The sequence below is a fragment of the Pelobates fuscus genome, chromosome 12 (genome assembly GCF_036172605.1).
Source record: "Pelobates fuscus isolate aPelFus1 chromosome 12, aPelFus1.pri, whole genome shotgun sequence".
Classification (NCBI taxonomy): domain Eukaryota; kingdom Metazoa; phylum Chordata; class Amphibia; order Anura; family Pelobatidae; genus Pelobates; species Pelobates fuscus.
In genome coordinates this window covers 85976229-85989421 of record NC_086328.1, presented here as the reverse complement: position 1 = coordinate 85989421, position 13193 = coordinate 85976229, and the positions used below count along the sequence as shown (strand labels likewise).

The window sequence follows — 13193 nt, the reverse complement described above, 5'->3', positions numbered from 1 at the left end:
CTGTCCCCATAGGTGGTGTCTATTTTAGTATGGTAGCTTTTTCTTACATTCCCCTTTTTATAATCATCTAAATCTCGTTTGTATTTTTTCTGTTTTTCAATTCTGTCTAGATTTCGGTTGATCTTGGTTGATAATTCTCCAAAATCCGTTGTATTCGTAAAGGGTTCTAGTTTTTCCTTTATACTCTTTATGGCAACATCTAATTTTTTTAGGGTAATTGCTCTCTGATCTAAAATGATTCTGATCATAGTGACAGAAAACGACTCCAAGGCATTATTCCATATGCCTATAAACCTATTATCATCTTTATCAAACGTAGGGATTTTATAAAATCTAAGTCCCCTGGGTGTGATTTTATCTTGAAGATATTTTTCTAAAGTGAACACCTCCCATTTAATTTTAAGCTCTCTGCTCAGGAGTTTTTCAAGTTCCTCACCCATGATATCCAAATCATCACTTTCTTTAAATGAGACTTGGTCATCAGCCAAAATCTGATTGAATTTGGTGGTAATATTTTCCATCCACCCTTCTCTCCTCTCAAATATATTCATAATGGTAGGGAGATTAAGGGGTAGGGATAAGCTGCCCGGATAGATACTAGTGATTATATACAAAAGTAAAGATGTAAAAGGGAAACGAGGATATCCATCGCTGATTGGCTGTTGGGCGAAGGGGGCGGGTTGGAAGTACCCGTTTCCCGCGCTATTTTTCATTTAAATGTATCTTGAAGCTTGTAATGTATTGCTGCACCTGAGGAAGACGACCTAGTTCGCCGAAACGCGTTGTGCTTTGGGCATTTACCTGTGAACGGCATCAATATTACTTGAATGTAAGACTTTTATATTTTTCTACTAATAAATGTGTATATTGAATACCTAATTGGTGTGCCTGTTCTACACTATTTATTCTGAGGAACAAGCTTCAAACAAAGGAACACCTTTGGGATTACCACTGTGAAGAAATGACTATATTGTTCGGTATTTTTTGCATAGTTCTTGCTTTTTCTGTGTATTTTCATTCGGCAGATGGGACTGCCGAACAAAGACCACCCCTGGCTCACTTAACTTCAAAGCCGGCATCACTTTCACCCTCTATGTGTGCGGTCAGCGTTCGTACTGCCGAACGCCACGTGGCAGAGAAAACCGCGGCCATCTTTTTTTCGTCAAACAAAGGCAGCGGGACTTGGTCGTCGAGTGTCTGGAACTAAAATCGGACACTCGACTTCCCGAACACCGGTCTCAATCATACGAACGCTGGAACTAGTGATACCGATTAGCTAGAAGAGCGCTATTCGGTACAAATATGCACACGAATGAGGGGAACAATCGCTGCTAGGAGCCAGGGGAATTCATTCGGTACTTTTATTCATTTTTTCCCTTTTTCTAAAGTGACCGGCAAAACCCCACGAATCTCTGGAACTATTTTGGGCAGCCCACCCACAGTGAACCGGTCACAAAGGACTTCCATAGTTTTTGCGAACCCCTGAACCGATCTGGGTGAAATTTGGATATGTTGGTCACCCAGATCGGGGCTATCAGGGGACATAAGATTTGTGGGGATACCCCAGGTATAAAGGGGTGTTCCAGAAATGGGGAAAAACAGTGCATTTTCAGCCTGGAGATAATTAGGTTGTTACTATATCAGACCTGATTATCTCCAGGACTAGGGGAGGGAACTGCCTGTTTGTATTGGGTGTGTTTTATATTTTTACTGTTCAGGATTGGATAAATGTTACTCCTCCCTGTGGGATGTCCCCTTGCATGGGGACCTGCATAAAAAGCCATGTATGTGAATAAACGTTAGTTCTACTTGTATCCTGAACCTGGACTCTGACTGTTATTTGGAATTCGTATGCTGTAACAAGGGAATTATCTTATGCAGCTGTTATATTTCGTATGGATTTCGTTTCCTGTAACTACCGGACAGAACTCTCACTACCTTAGGCTCTGACCTTTCGGGAGGAAACTACAGAACGCGGTTTGGCTAAACTTGGTTTCCTTACAACTGGTGGCAAGCGGAGGGATTCGAATCCCGAATGGACATTGCAAACCAAGCAAGGGAATGAATGGCTCAGCAGTACCAGCTACTTAAAAGAACCACACTAAAGGATTTACTGGAAGCTCGAGGCAGAGTGGCAAGTAACAAGACAAAAGCCACGTTAATTGCAGAATTAATACAGAGCGATAATACCAGTAATACAGAGATGGATCAAGAGGAAGAAACCGTGATGCAAAAGGACATCCGATGGATGATCAGTCTATTGGGACCCAGCCCAACTGCAGAGGCGCTTTTGCAGGTCATGGCACAAGCCAGACAAGCGCAAAAAGAGCGAGAGGACCGGGACAGGCCGTCACAAGGAGATTTACTGCACTCCCCGGGAAGTACTGGGGAGATACCAAAGAAGGTAAATTATGCAGCCTTTAAATCGTTTAATGACAATGAGATGGAAATTGACAGTTACTTGCAAGACTTTGAACGTCAATGTGCACTGGAGGGATTAGACTCCACGAAATGGGCTGCAGTCATTAGCAGTAAATTGTCAGGTAGAGCAGCCGAGGCGCTGCGAGCAGTACCTGAGGGGGACATACATAATTATGAAAAAATAAAAGACATTTTGTTGGCCAGATATGCTGTAACTCCGGAGGCATACCGGAAAAAGTTTAGAGATCTGAGGAAGACTGGGAGAGATTCCCATACGGAATGGGCGTTTCGGCTACAACGGGCGGCCCGCAATTGGATGAAGGGCTGCCAAGCAACCACTCTGGAGGATGCTTTGCAACTAATGTTACTGGAGCAATTTTTTAATCACTCTGCAGAGGACATAAAAGACTGGGTTAAAGATAGAAAACCAAAAACTATGGAGGAAGCCGCCAGGCTAGCGGATGAGTACCAGGATAACAGGAGGAAGGAGCAAGGGGTGAGCAGACCACCTTTTAAGCCTAACTACATGGCTCCAACAACCCCTACTCCTCCTAGACCCTCCATGAGTAACCCCTCACCGAACCCAGCAAACACACCTCGACCCCCTGCAGTGTGCCATTATTGCAAGCAACCAGGACATTATAAGAATCAGTGCCCTCGCTTAAACCGGGGAAGCTGGGAAAGGCAACCCCCACAACAACCCAGGGCAGCTGCTCATTGTGTGCAACAAGAAAGCACAACCGGTGTCCCTAACCAAGAAGAACAGTGGAGTGTGTTACACGAGGTCAACCCAGTTCAAGCTGGGGGTGACAACCGGGACCACCACCGCCAATGGATTACCGTAGATGGCGTGGGGGCCCGGGCTCTGAGAGACTCTGGGGCTACTTTGACTGTGGTGCAACCTCACACGATCAGAGCGCAAGCTCGCACCGGACGCACAGTCGCTGTGAGGGTGGCTGGGGGCGCTATCCACAAACTGCCCACCGCTAATATCCTTGTTGATTGGGGTTCTGGGTCCAAACAGCTGGAGGTTGGGATTATGCAAGAACTACCCGCCGAGGTTTTGTTGGGAAATGATGTGGGATGCTTGACCTCCCAACTAGCCCGAGACCCCCCTGCCGAGGCATACCCGGTTACCACCCGAGCTCAAGCCAGACTGGAAGCTCTGCTGCACTCTGAGGAAAACCAGGTAAGAGTCGAAATACCCCCCTTACCCGATCCTCCCTTTCCTTTCTGGGATACCCCCCAGGGGATTGAACAAGAGCAGCGTACCGACCCCACATTAGAGGGTTATAGGAAGGCAGCGGCCGTTACCCCAGGGAACAACCCGCACGAAAAGTTTGAGTGGTATAAGGGATTGCTGTATAGAGTGACCGAGGGGGTGGGACAGGGGGCCACCCAGGTCATCAAAAGACAGTTAATTGTACCCCGTAAATTCCGGGCTGAGTTGTTAAAACTCAGTCATGACATTCCCCTAGCAGGGCATTTAGGGGTTAAAAAGACAAGGGACAGGTTAACCCAAACATTCTTCTGGCCCAGGGTCACCCAGGACCTCAAGTATTATTGCAGGACGTGCGACGTCTGCCAAAGGGTAGGGAAAAGGGGAGACCTTCGGAAGGCCAAACTTCACCCATTGCCCATTATAGAACAGCCCTTTCACCGAGTAGCGGTAGATTTAATAGGACCCCTCAGCCGACCCAGCCAGTCGGGCAAAAAATTCATACTAACCGTGGTCGACTACGCCACTAGATACCCGGAGGCAGTCGCCCTCCCCAATATAGAGGCAGAGACCGTGGCAGAGGCCCTTATTCAAATATTCACCCGAGTAGGTTTCCCACAGGAGATCCTTTCCGATCGGGGAACTCAGTTCACGGCTACCCTGACACAACAATTGTGGCAGAGCTGTGGAGTGAAACCCCTGTTCAGCGCCCCGTATCATCCCCAGACTAACGGGCTCTGTGAACGTTTCAATGGCACTCTAAAACAGATGCTAAAAACCTTTACAGAGTCCCACAAGAATTGGGAAAAATTCCTTCCCCACCTTCTGTTTGCCTACCGTGAGGTGCCCCAGGCCTCCACTGGGTTTTCCCCCTTCGAACTCCTGTACGGGAGAAAAGTTTGGGACCCACTGGAGCTCGTACGGGAACACTGGGAGGGCAATACAGATGAGGGGGGAGTCCCTATCGTCCAGTATGTCCTGGAGTTCCGGGACCGTCTGCGGGCGCTCACCGCATCGGTTCGGGAGAACCTGCAGACGGCCCAGGAGGACCAGAGGAAATGGTACGATAGGGGAGCCCAAGATAGAGTACTGGACTTAGGGCAGAAGGTATTAGCCTTGAGGCCAGTTAAAAAGGATAAGCTGCAAGCAGCATGGCAGGGACCATTTAAGGTAGTAGAACGGATTAGCGAGACTACCTACATCGTGAGCAAATGCTCAGATGAAAGGCTGACCAAAGCCTTCCATGTGAATATGCTCAAACCATATTTTGAGAGAACAGAGGATGTGGGCGCCGTGTGTGCCCCCGCCACGGAAGATAGTGAGGGACTACCCCTCCCAGATTTGCTAGACACCGCTCCCTGTACTATTGACCAAGTAAGCTTGGGTCAAAATTTAAACCCCCTAGAGAAGGGTGAGGCCACGCAACTGCTGCAGAGATACCGAGAGATGTTTTCAGCCACCCCAGGCTATACCTCCGCTGCGGTACACAGCGTGGAAACCCAGGGAGAGACGCCACTGCGGCAACAACCATATCGGATCCCGGAAGCAGTGCGTGAGAGTATGCTCACCGAGTTAAGGGATATGTTACGGTTAGGGGTAATAGAACCCTCGCAAAGTCCTTGGGCCTCCCCGGTAGTACTAGTACCGAAGTGCGACGGCACCACGCGCTTCTGTGTAGACTATCGGAGGCTTAACGATCGTACCATAACAGACGCCTAGCCCATGCCCAGAATAGATGAGCTCTTAGACCGTATGGCGGGGGGGAACTACTTGACTACCCTGGACCTGTGCAAAGGTTATTGGCAGATCCCCTTGGAGCCTGCGGCCATCCCCAAGTCGGCATTCGTCACCCCTTTCGGGCTATACCAATTCAAGGTTATGCCCTTTGGGATGAAGAATGCCCCGGCTACATTTCAGAGGATGGCCGATAGGCTCCTGGAGGGGTTTCAGGACTTTGCATGCGCGTATCTAGATGATATTGCCGTCTACAGCCGCACATGGGGAGACCATCTGGGTCATGTGTCCAGGGTACTCAAACGAATCCACCTCGCAGGGCTCACGTTAAAACCCGACAAATGTCACGTAGGACTGGCCGAGGTACAGTATCTCGGCCACCGGGTGGGCTCCGGTAGACAGCGTCCAGAACCAGCTAAGGTAGAGGCCATAGCGAACTGGCCCCAACCTCGGACCAAAACCCAGGTACTAGCCTTCTTAGGGACGGCCGGTTATTATAGAAAGTTTGTCCCAGAGTACAGCGCCCTGGCCAAACCCCTCACCGACCTTACCAAAAAGGCCCTTCCCAAACAGGTTTCCTGGACCCCAGAGTGCACGGACGCTTTCCAGAAGCTTAAAGCGGCATTGAGTGAGGCTCCTGTGTTGGCAGCACCCGACTACACTAAACAATTTCTTGTACACACAGATGCCTCCATGTTCGGACTGGGAGCCGTGCTAAGCCAAGTGGGAACAGACGGCATGGAACACCCGGTGGCATACCTCAGCCGTAAACTGTTACCCCGAGAAGTCAGCTATGCCACCGTAGAAAAAGAATGCTTGGCACTCAAGAAGCTACAGCCCTATTTGTATGGGCGGGCATTTACCCTTATGACTGACCACAACCCGCTGGTATGGCTTAACCAGGTAGCTGGAGACAATCCCAGGCTATTACGGTGGAGCCTAGCTCTTCAACCTTATAATTTTACTATGCAGTACCGGCCCGGCAAACAAAATGGTAATGCGGATGGCCTGTCACGCCAGACCGAACTGGACTCCTAAACCTCTACTTTTCTCGGACATCCCCAAGCCAACCCGACAGGGTCTAGGCGGGTATGCCGACTTATGGACTTATAGCGGAGCAGTGTGAAGAAATGACTATATTGTTCGGTATTTTTTGCATAGTTCTTGCTTTTTCTGTGTATTTTCATTCGGCAGATGGGACTGCCGAACAAAGACCACCCCTGGCTCACTTAACTTCAAAGCCGGCATCACTTTCACCCTCTATGTGTGCGGTCAGCGTTCGTACTGCCGAACGCCACGTGGCAGAGAAAACCGCGGCCATCTTTTTTTCGTCAAACAAAGGCAGCGGGACTTGGTCGTCGAGTGTCTGGAACTAAAATCGGACACTCGACTTCCCGAACACCGGTCTCAATCATACGAACGCTGGAACTAGTGATACCGATTAGCTAGAAGAGCGCTATTCGGTACAAATATGCACACGAATGAGGGGAACAATCGCTGCTAGGAGCCAGGGGAATTCATTCGGTACTTTTATTCGTTTTTTCCCTTTTTCTAAAGGGACCGGCAAAACCCCACGAATCTCTGGAACTATTTTGGGCAGCCCACCCACAGTGAACCGGTCACAAAGGACTTCCATAGTTTTTGCGAACCCCTGAACCGATCTGGGTGAAATTTGGATATGTTGGTCACCCAGATCGGGGCTATCAGGGGACATAAGATTTGTGGGGATACCCCAGGTATAAAGGGGTGTTCCAGAAATGGGGAAAAACAGTGAATTTTCAGCCTGGAGATAATTAGGTTGTTACTATATCAGACCTGATTATCTCCAGGACTAGGGGAGGGAACTGCCTGTTTGTATTGGGTGTGTTTTATATTTTTACTGTTCAGGATTGGATAAATGTTACTCCTCCCTGTGGGATGTCCCCAGTGGCGTACACATGACCTATGGGGCCCCGGTGCGAAAATTGATCTGTGGGCCCCCCCCGCTCGCTTACTCTGCGCGGGCCGGGGCCACAACACATGGCGGCGGGCACCTGGTCGCAGGGGTTGCAGGGCTGCGACCCCTGCGACCGCGGTATGTACACCAGTGCATGCAGATGCACACACACTTAAAGGACCACTACAGACACCCAGATCACATCAGCTCAATGAAGTGGTCTGGGTGTCAGGTCCCTCTAGTTTTAACCCTGCAGCTGAAAGCATAGCAGTTTCAGAGAAACTGCTATGTTTCACTGAGGGTTAATCAAGCCTCTAGTGCAGTGATGGCGAACCTTTTTGAGCCCGAGTGCCCAAACTGCAATACATGCCAACTTTTTTTCCCTCAAAGTGCCAACACGACAATTAAACCTGAATACTGAGGTTTACGTTTAGAAAAAACTACTCGTACACTTAACAACTTTTGTTTTAAAAGAAGAACACAACATAGAGTTAAATTATACAAATTTTAAATAATGATATAAATTAAGCTTATATTAGTATCTCCAACAAATGTAATACATACACACAGACTGCTGAACACATTCACACACCGAGACATAGACAGACTGCTAAATACACACACAGTCCGCTAAATACACGCACACTGCTGAGTACGCAGTCTGCTGAATACACGCACGCAGTCTGCTGAATACACACACACACACACACACACACACACACACACTGCTGAATACATAAAGACTGCTGAACACACACATATACTGCATTGAGGGGTGCAGTGTATGTGTCTGTGTGTAATGTTGTGTGTGTGGGGGGGTGGGGTGCTGTGTGTGGGGGGTTGGGGTGCTGTGTGTGTTTGGGGGAAAGGGTGCTGTGTGGGGGGGGGAAAGGGTGCTGTGTGGGGGGGGGAAAGGGTGCCTGTGTGGGGGGGGGAAAGGGTGCCTGTGTGGGGGGGGGGAAAGGGTGCTTGTGTGGGGGGGGGAAGGGTGCTGTGTGTGGGGGGGGGGAAATGGTGCTGTGTGTGGGGGGGAGGAAAGGGTGCTGTGTGTGGGGGGGAGGAAAGGGTGCTGTGTGTGGGGGGGAGGAAAGGGTGCTGTGTGTGGGGGGAGGAAAGGGTGCTGTGTGTGGGGGGAGGAAAGGGTGCTGTGTGTGGGGGGAGGAAAGGGTGCTGTGTGTGGGGGGAGGAAAGGGTGCTGTGTGTGGGGGGAGGAAAGGGTGCTGTGTGTGGGGGGAGGAAAGGGTGCTGTGTGTGGGGGGAGGAAAGGGTGCTGTGTGTGGGGGGGGAAAGGGTGCTGTGTGTGGGGGGGAAAGGGTGCTGTGTGTGGGGGGGGAAATGGTGCTGTGTGGGGGGGGAAATGGTGCTGTGTGGGGGAAGGAAAGGGTGCTGTGTGTGGGGGGGTGCTGTGTTTGTGGGGCGGTAGGGGTGCTGTGTGTGGGGCTGCTGTGTGTAGGGGTGCTGTGGATAGGGGTGCTGTGGGTGCGGGGGTAGGGGTGCTGTGGGTAGGGGTGCTGGGGTAGGGGGGGTAGGGGTGCTGGGGTAGGGTGCTGGGGGTAAGTGGGGTAGGGGTGCTGTGGGTAAGTGGGGTAGGGGTGCTGTGGGTAGTGGGAGTAGGGGTGCTGGGGGTAGTGGTGCTGTGGGTAAGGGGGGTAGGGGTGCTGGGGGTAGGGGTGCTGTGTGTAGGGGGAGTAGGGGTGCTGGGGGTAAGGGAGGTAGGGGTGCTGTGGGTAGTGGGAGTAGGGGTGCTGGGGGTAGGGGTGCTGGGGGTAGGGGTGCTGGGGGTAGGGGTGCTGGGGGTAGGGGTGCTGGGGGTAGTGGGAGTAGGGGTGCTGGGGGTAGGGGGGCTGGGGGTAGGGGTGCTGAGAGTAGGGGTGCTGTGGGTAAGGGGGGTATGGGTGCTGTGGGTAGTGGAAGTAGGGGTGCTGGGGGTAAGGGGGTAGGGGTGCTGTGGGTAAGGGGGTAGGGGTGCTGGGGGCAAGGGAGGTAGGGGTGCTGTGGGTAGTGGGAGTAGGGGTGCTGGGGGTAGGGATGCTGTGGGTAAGGGGGGTATGGGTGCTGTGGGTAGTGGAAGTAGGGGTGCTGGGGGTAAGGGGGTAGGGGTGCTGTGGGTAAGGGGGTAGGGGTGCTGGGGGCAAGGGAGGTAGGGGTGCTGTGGGTAGTGGGAGTAGGGGTGCTGGGGGTAGGGATGCTGTGGGTAAGGGGGGTATGGGTGCTGTGGGTAGTGGGAGTAGGGGTGCTGGGGTAGGGGTGCTGTGGGTAGTGGGAGTAGGGGTGCTGGGAGTAGGGGTGCTGGGAGTAGGGGTGCTGGGAGTAGGGGTGCTGTGAGTAGGGGTGCTGTGGGTAGTGGGAGTAGGGGTGCTGGGGGTAGGGATGCTGTGGGTAAGGGTGCTGTGGGTAGTGGGAGTAGGGGTGCTGGGGGTAGGGATGCTGTGGGTAAGGGGGGTATGGGTGCTGTGGGTAGTGGGAGTAGGGGTCCTGGGGGTAGGGGTGCTGTGGGTAGTGGGAGTAGGGGTGCTTGGGGTAGGGGTGCTGGGAGTAGTGGGAGTAGGGGTGCTGGGGGTAGGGGTGCTATGGTAGGGGTCTGTTGGTAAGGGGAGTAGGGGGTGCTGTAGGTAAGGGGGGTAGGTAATTAAATCAGTATCCCCCCTTCCCTTCTTGTTACCTTTGGTGAAGGGGAGGGGGGGAACACAGCCATCCCTGGTGGTCCGGTGGTGTTATGCAGGACAGGAGAGGTCCTGCAGCTCTCCTGTCCTCCCGCGCGATGCTGTGTGGAGCGTTGCCATGGTAACGCGCGGCAACGCTCCACACAGCTCGAGGGAGGACAGTAGAGCTGCTTCCTCGATCCCTCCCCCCTGCTTCCGGTCCTGCCGACACGGAAGCAGAGTAGGCGCCTGCCGTTTCGGGCAGGCAGGCGCCTACTCTGCAGTGATGGCAAACCTATGGCCGCGTGCCCACAGAGAGGGCCCGGCGTGCCACCTGTGGCACGCGTGCCATAGGTTCGCCATCACTGCTCTAGTGGCTGTCTCACTGACAGCCGCTAGAGGAGCTTCCGCGATTCTCAGACACTGAACGTCCATAGAAAAGCATTGAGTAATGCTTTCCTATGGGTGGTTTGAATGCGCGCATTACTCTTGCTGTGCATGCGCATTCGGAGTTGAGAGGCGGAGGGATCCCCAGCGCCAAGGGAGTCCGGCGCTGGAGAAAGGTAAGTGCTGAAGACACGCACATACACACTCTCACGAACAGACGCATACACACTAGCTAACACACGCATACACACCAGCTAACAGACACACACATTTACTGACAGAGACACACTCAGCGACAGACATACATACACACTCACTTACAAAACATACACTCACTAACAGACATCAAACAGACTCACTAATACAAACACACTCAGTAACAGACACACACAGTAACACACTCACTGACACTCACTAGCAGACACACTAAACAGACACACTCACTGACACACACAGTAACACTCACAGTAACACTCACAGTAACACACACACTAACACACACACTAACACACACACTAACACACACACTAACACTAACACACACATTAACACTAACACACACACTAACACTCACAGTGACACACACACTAACACGCACACTAACACTCACAGTAAAACACACACTCACAGTAACACTAACACACACGCTAACACACACGCTAACACACACACTAACACACACACTAACACACACACTAACACTCACAGTAACACTCACAATAACACTAACACACTGTGAGTGTTAGTGTGTGTGTTAGTGTTACTGTGAGTGTTAGTGTGTGTGTTAGTGTTACTGTGAGTGTTGGTGTGTAACACTAACACACACACTAACACTCACAGTAAAACACACAGTAACACTAACACACACACTAACACTCACAGTAACACTAACACACACTAACACTCACAGTAACACTAACACACACTAACACACACAGTAACACTCACAGTAACACTAATACACACACTAACACACAGTAAAACACACTAACACTCACAGTAACACTAACACACAAGCTAACACTCACAGTAACACACACTAACACTCACAGTAACACTAACACACACACTAACACACAGTAAAACACACACTAACACTCACAGTAACACACACACTAACACTCACAGTAACACTAACACACTGAGTGTTAGTGTGTGTGTGTTAGTGTTACTGTGTGTGTTAGTGTTATTGTGAGTGTTAGTGTGTGTTAGTGTTACTGTGAGTGTTAGTGTGTAACACTAACACACACACTAACACTCACAGTAACACTAACACACACACTAACACACACAGTAACACTAACACACACACACACACACTAACACTCACACTAACACTCACAGTAACACTAACACACACACTAACACTAACACACACACACACTAACACATTTTTTTTTAAATTTAATCCCCCCAGCCTCCTTACCTTTTGGAGTGCTGAGGGGATTCCCTGGGGTCCAGTGGTGCTGCTGGGCTCCTGGGGGGCCGGTCACCCGGCGGGCAGGCAGGCAAGCAGGCGGGCGCGCGAGGGAGCACTCTCCCCTGAGTGCTTCCTCTTCAGCTCCCTCGCGCGCCGCGTACTGATACTGGCGCCGGAAGATGACGTCATCTTCCGGCTCCGGTATCATTGCGGTGCGCGAGGGAGCTGAAGAGGAAGCACTCAGGGGAGAGTGCTCCCTCGCGCGCCCGCAGGACCGGCCAGCCGGGTGACAGCAGGGCCAGCCTCGGGGGGCCCGGAGGTGGCCGGCTCCTGGGCCCCCCAGGAGAAGAGGCTGGCCAAGTGACATACATACATAGCGACCCTGGTATGTACGCTACTGGATGTCCCCTTGCATGGGGACCTGCATAAAAAGCCATGTATGTGAATAAACGTTAGTTCTACTTGTATCCTGAACCTGGACTCTGACTGTTATTTGGAATTCGTATGCTGTAACAAGGGAATTATCTTATGCAGCTGTTATATTTCGTATGGATTTCGTTTCCTGTAACTACCGGACAGAACTCTCACTACCTTAGGCTCTGACCTTTCGGGAGGAAACTACCGAACGCGGTTTGGCTAAACTTGGTTTCCTTACAACCACCTATTAACACCATCACCCAATACAGAGTTTCAGAGATGGGATATACTACAGAATTTTACCATATTTGACTTCTGGCTACCTTCTGATCCTGTATATACTTGGGGTATATGTATGTGTGTTTTTTGATTGGGTATATACACCACCACAGTGCATGTATTGTATTTCATTTTGTGGTATTTATAATTAGCGCTGCACACTTCTATCTATTTTTTTCACTCTTGTATTGTGGGATTTAGTGATTATTCCCATTAAGTGTGTCCTAGCCGCTTCTCACAGCGCCACGGTCTATACTGCCTTTCACTTTTGTATTTCCTATTTTGGCCTAGATTATACAAATAGAATGTGATGTCTCCAAAGTGCATTGTCCACTGGAGAGTAAAAAATGGGTCGCAAGAGAATACTGAGAACGGGCAGCAGCTGAAATAGCCTGCCCTTCGGTCGGTCCCCGCTCAGTTCTCAAGCTGTTTTTTGCTCATCTTGTGCCATTACAGAGAGAACTTCTCTGAAACATATCAGACTGGTTCCACCCATAGGGGCAGTCCAGATCCGAAATGCCAGCAAGTTCCCTCTGCACGAGAGACACAGCAACCCCAGACGATCGTTTCAGCCTTGTTAGGCATCATCAGTGAGGCATAGCTGATATCTCCCTAGGCACCGTGAGCACTGAGATGATCCACTGCTGTCTTCCCCCCCCCCCTATCTCAATCTCCATACTATATGAGGTCTTTTCCTTCCATCTTAAATGTAGAACTGTCACTTAGTTTGTTTTATTG

General features: G+C 50.9%; 1 protein-coding gene across 1 annotated transcript in view; it reads left to right on the top strand.

Annotated features, from left to right (window-relative positions):
- Window positions 1-13193, top strand: part of FERMT3 (FERM domain containing kindlin 3) — a 56092-nt gene that overhangs the window by 22231 nt on the left and 20668 nt on the right. The window lies entirely within an intron of this gene.